At 37.5% G+C, this 5,785-nt stretch overlaps 1 long non-coding RNA gene across 1 annotated transcript in view; it reads right to left on the reverse strand.

Moving 5' to 3' along the window:
- Positions 1-3,310: 3,310 nt before the first annotated feature.
- Positions 3,311-5,785, reverse strand: part of LOC117120414 — a 7,748-nt gene continuing 5,273 nt past the window's right edge. Inside the window, exon 3 of the long non-coding RNA XR_004447333.1 lies at positions 3,311-4,998. This is a non-coding gene — a long non-coding RNA (uncharacterized LOC117120414). The remainder of the gene's footprint in view (positions 4,999-5,785) is intronic.

The raw sequence follows: 5,785 nt of genomic DNA on the forward strand, positions 1-5,785 counted from the left end.
TTTGTTGCTATTAGAAAATTAGAATTTTGAAGAACATAAAATTCATTAAAACACACTTCAAATGTCGGGAAAGCTCAATTCCCGCCATCTAGGAATCATAATTTCCCCGGGGGAAACCCCCGGACCACCCTTTCTTTTTGGGATTTATCGATTCATGGAAAAAAGAATACGCATGCAACTACTCATTTGTTTATGTATGTATACACACATAAAATAAAAAATTAGAAAAATTTACCTGACCTTTTTCAAGAGGGGAAAACCTTGAATTTTGAAGAACTTTAAAAGTAATTAAAAGACATTACAGAAGTCAGGAAAGCTCATCTCCCACCATCTGGAAATCAAAATTTTTCCCGGGGAACCCGGACCCCTTTATCTTTGGAGTTCATTGATTAATTGAATCATTTTCAAGGGGGTGGGGGCTTGAATTTTTAAGAATTTAAAAGTCGTTAAAAGACACCACAGAAGTCGGGAAAGCTCATTTTCCGCCACCAGAAATCAAAATTTTCCCGGGGAAGAACCACAGGACCTCCCCCTCCCCCACCCTTCCTTTTTGGGATTTATCGATTCATGGAAAAACTACGTAGGCAGCTTACTCAATCTTTTTTTATGTATGTATACACACATAAGGCCTATTTACTGTATTAACAATGGGAAAAAATTATCTGACCGTTTTCAAGAGTGGAAAACCTTGAATTCTGAAGAACTTAATTACTTTTAAGTTCTTCAAAATTCAAGGTGTTCCCCTCTTGAAAATTATTATAATGAATCAATGAACCCAGAGAAAGGGAGGTTCGAGTTCTCCCCGGGAAAATGTTGATTTCTAAATGGTGGACAATGAGGTTTCCCGACTTCTGAAGTATTTAATATTTAAGTATTAATGACTTTAATTTAAAAGACACCTCAGAAGTCGGGAAAGCTCATTTCCCGCCTTCTAGGAATCGAAATTTTCCTGGGGAAGAACCCCCCAGACCCCCCCTTCTTATTGGGATTCATCGATTTATGGAAAATTCGTATGCAACTACTCATTTTTTTTTAAATTGTTATGTATGTATACACACCTAACCCCTATTTACTGTAATAACAATGGGAAAAAATTACCTGATCGTTTTCAAGATGGGAAAACCTTGAATTTTGAAGTAATTAAAGACACGTCAGAAGTCGGGAAAGCTCATTTCCCGCCATCTAGAAATCGAAATTTCCCGGGGGAGGAATGTTGACTGTTCCCCCTGACGGCTTTTACCGGGCTGGGTAAGAAGAGAAAAGAAAGAGGGGATAGGGAGGGAAAGAGAAAAGGGGAAAGAAAAAGAAAGGAAAAAGAAAACGAGAAGAGAAAAATAAAGACAAGAATAAAAAGGAAGATATAATGAACAGATATCACAATACCCCGGCCTGCAACCCCTTCTCCACTGCAAAAAGTGTCCATAGCGCATTATTGATCTAAGCCACCAGATATTCTCCGCAGTGGCGTAACCCCCGGGGGACAAGGGGAAATTATCCATCTGTGGAAAATCTTTCCCCATTGAATGCCTTTTTCACCCGGGAAAGTGCCTGAAAACCTTCAATTTTAAATCGCATATTTTGTTGAGGTAGGCCAATTTCCTCTAAAAATTGCATATTTTAGGGAGTTTTGATCAATTCCGACGAAATTAGAATTAAAAAAACAAAACTTTTTCTCGCGCTTCGCGCATTTTTTAATGTTAAAGCTTGTGCTTACTCTTCTTTGCCTTCGAAGTTATAACACATAGTCCCAAACTCAAGAAAGAAAATTTAAGATAGATCGTTTTACCTAAAAGAAGGGCCTCAATGTGTAATGATGTTGAATAAATATGTTTGTAATAAAGCTATAAGGAAAATGCTTATATTCAGTTTAAAAAACGAGTGTAGCCATATATAACATAAGAGCATTTCTTGTTGAGGTAGGCCAATTTCCTCTAAAAATTGCACATTTAGGGAGTTTTGATCAATTCCGACGAAATTAGAATTAAAAACACAAAAATTTTTCGTGCGCGCATTTGTTAGGGTTAAAGCTTGTGCTTCCCCTCCTTTACCTTCTAAGTTATTTAAAAACATAATAGTCCCAAACTTGAGAAAGAAAATTTAAGACAGATCGTTTTACCTAAAAGAAGGGCCTCAATGTGTAATGATGATGAAAGAATAGACCTATGATTGTAATAAATAAAACCACGATGAAAATGCTTATATTTAGTTTCAAACACACGTGTGTGGCCTATGTTAATAATAAAATAAGCCCTATGTCGTATTGTTTTCTATATGGGGGGGGGGGGGGGATCACATATCACACCAAATTACTAACCGGGAAAATTATTACCTTTGGCCCAAGACCCCAGTTACACGTCTGCTTATAAGTGCCCCCCGCCCCACTTTGAAAAACGTTCCGCCGGCCCTGAAGTCTACACCGTCAGATCTGATCGAGTCGACTCAGCAGAAAGGAGGTCGCGTAGGCTGCTGTCCTAATCGAAAGTTAGTTGGATGGAGTATTTCCAAGATTTGTACTGGATTAACACCCAGGCCCATGTCCAATGAATATGGGATGGTGTATTATTTCTGGACAATAAATGAATTGAATTTTCGTTGCCAATTCTCGCGTTTTCTTAACTAAATTTGTAAACTTTGATCTGGTCTCTCGCTTTTGTTTTCACTTATTCGTTTGTATATTCCATCATCATCATCTTCATTTACTTTGCAGAAACTGTTTCGAGTATTGCGAACACTACGCTATAGTTGGTGAATGGACAATCATAATTTTTCTTCAATTTGATTTCAAATGAGTAGTTGCTCTAGCTAATTTCCCGAACTTAACATTCCCATTTGTAATCCTCCTTTCTATAATAAATATTAAGTAGTGTTTACATAGGAAGGATTTTGTAGTTTTCATTCATTGCATTAATATCTATAGCCCACAGAGCCAGCGCGTAACTGGAACCCGAGCCCCCAAGATGAACTAAGTGACTTCCCTTATTCTCAAAGTAGGGGTTAACACTCACCCACCGTGTGTGTGTGTGTGTGTGTGTGTGTGTGGGTGGGGGTGGGTGCGTATGTGTGTGTGTGTCAGCATTACCACAAGAAAATATAATATTTAATAGTTTCATTGATTAAGACAAAAATTAAGGACTGGAACCCAGTAATAAAGGTTTATATTCCTAAAATCGATTTAATCTGTGTTGCAAAACAATTTTCGATTTTTATATATATATATATATATATATATATATATATATATTATATAATATGTTAAATAAGCTGGGAATAATTAAGAGAACATTCACATCATTGGATGAATTCGGTCTACTTCAATTACATAAAAATATACTCCGCCCATCTCTTGAATATTGAAATTCAGTTTGGTGTCTCATATTTAAAAGGGACGAATATATGTTACAAAAGGTGCAACAGAGGCCTACTAAATTTATACCAACTATACACAACCTCGAATATCCGGAAAGTTTAAAATACCTAAAACTATCAACATATCGTTTAAAAGGCAACGTGCCGACATGATCCAAATCTTCAAAATAAAGCGAGGCATTGATAATGTTGATGTAAATAAGTTCTTTAATATGAGTGAAGTATTATCTACAAGAGGACACCAGTTCATGACCTACAAACCACATGTAAAGTTAAAAGCAAGACAGAATGTTTTCTCCGTCAGAAGTATTAACTGTTGGAAATCTCTGCCTAGTCATGTAATTGATTCCAAAACTGTAAATCAATTCAAATCTCAGTTTAAAAAAGCACTGGTCTGGTCACCTATTGAAATACAGCCCATATGTACCCCAGCAGACGTTTGACAAAACAAGAGGGGCACAAAAGCTTTAAAGACTCGAAATCTAGTTGTTGTGTGTCGTTGTTGTGTGTTGTTGTTAAAACTGTCGAGTACACCACATACTGTAAGTAGGCGAAGGTAAACTACACTTTCGAAATATAATCAAAGGCCTTGTAAAAAAAGATTTTTTCAATTTACTTTTAAATGTATTCAGTGAAGTGGTTCTTTTAAAATCAGTAGGAAGGCAGTTCCAAAGCTTGAATGCAGCATAATAATTGCGAAGTTTCTGTCCCCGAGGTTCAGGATGTTATACCGTTATAGGAACTTAAACTGTATCGAGAACAACTGTGGCCTGTAAGAGATCAGCAAGATACGATGGTCCAGTATTACGTAAGCATTTCCAATTTAAAACGTTGATTTTAAACTCAATACATGTTTATTGGCAACCAATGTAAGTCGAAAAGAACGTGGGTAATATGAGCCCTTCTAATTGTTTTTGTTAGAAGACGGGCCGCCGAATTCTAAATTCTTTGAAGCATCTCAATTTAGCAGCTTGGTAAATCCATAAAATAAACTATTGCAACAATCGATTGTGCTTGTGACAAATGAATGAGTACTTATGAGTACTTAAAGCAGAAACATTCACGCTTGTGCTGATTCTTCTGATATTATGCAACTGATGAAAACTACAAAAGTCTAATAATAATCTTTCTTCATAGATCAAAAGATAATCTTAACATTATCGACCGCTTTAATGCCTGCAAGGTTAACACCAACTTATCAAATTGTTGACCAATTAAAGGAAGTTCAGTTTTGTCCTCATACACAAACAACTTATTTTTGCACATCCATGTTCGAATAGTACCGTACACATTTTGTAATAAAATTGAAGGTATTTTACTGTCTAACGAATGTGGGTTAAAAGACACATAAACCTGGATATCATCAGTGTAACAGTGTAACAATCAACACCAGGAGCGAGTTGATTTTATCAACATTTTTGATATATACAGGGTGAAAAACAACAATCCCAAGCAAAACGTCAACTCAAACTGTTTGGAGAGCACATCATCAATCACAATTCACTGAGTACGGTGAGTTACATTATATGTATTTATAAGACGGGTGCAGATCCTGTAATTCCAAATTTTTCCTCCATTCGTTGTAGCAATCGCCAATGATCGGATCCACAGTGTCAAATGCAGCGCTGAGGTCTAAAAGAAAGAGTATTATAACTCGCTTAAATTCATCTCATTCAGAATATTGGTAGGGCAGTTTCTGTGCTTCTGTTCTTCTTATATCCCGATTGCAAAACTGGATATACATCATTTTCTCACAAGTAGTTGTCAGTTGCGTAAAGATCGCCCGTTCGATTAGTTTTCAAAGGTTAGGTAAATAAAGCTATCAGGAAATGTGCCGGATTCCAATAAATGAAAGATTTTTACGATAGGTAGGCCTAAGAGAATGCTCACATTTTCAACGATCATAGACGTGGGCAAAGGATCAATAGATATATCATTGTTACCCTCGCCTCTCCGAAGAAGTGGTGAAGGGTGTTTTGCAATACCGCACGTCTGTGTGTGTGTGTGTGTGTATGTGTCTGTCTGTTTGTCTGCGCATCGTGTGTCTGTGTGTCCTTCTGGGTGCAATAACTTAAAAACTACTAGACCGATTTACTTCAAATTTTTACACAATTACAATGTTGCATGTCCTCGAATTTGGTATTGATCGAAAGTAAGATGCAGATTTTAGAATGTTATTTATACATTTTCTAGCCGCAACAGAGCCAACCAGAGCAGATTGTTCCACCGAGTCATTTAGCAAGGCTTGAGCAGCTCGACCACATGCTGCCCGAAGCGGATCGACTGTGTCACTCTCTGGCCAGCGCACTGGAAGCGGCCCGGAAAGCAGGCAAACTCGTCCGATTGATGGCTTGCCACGGGTCGTGACAAAGTGCGAGCCAGCGAGTCATGCGAGCCAATGCGCGAGCCATGCGAGCCA

This window comes from Anneissia japonica, unplaced genomic scaffold (genome assembly GCF_011630105.1).
Source record: "Anneissia japonica isolate Jap-2015-1 unplaced genomic scaffold, ASM1163010v1 scaffold287953_len805160_cov178, whole genome shotgun sequence".
In the NCBI taxonomy this organism is placed as follows: domain Eukaryota; kingdom Metazoa; phylum Echinodermata; class Crinoidea; order Comatulida; family Comatulidae; genus Anneissia; species Anneissia japonica.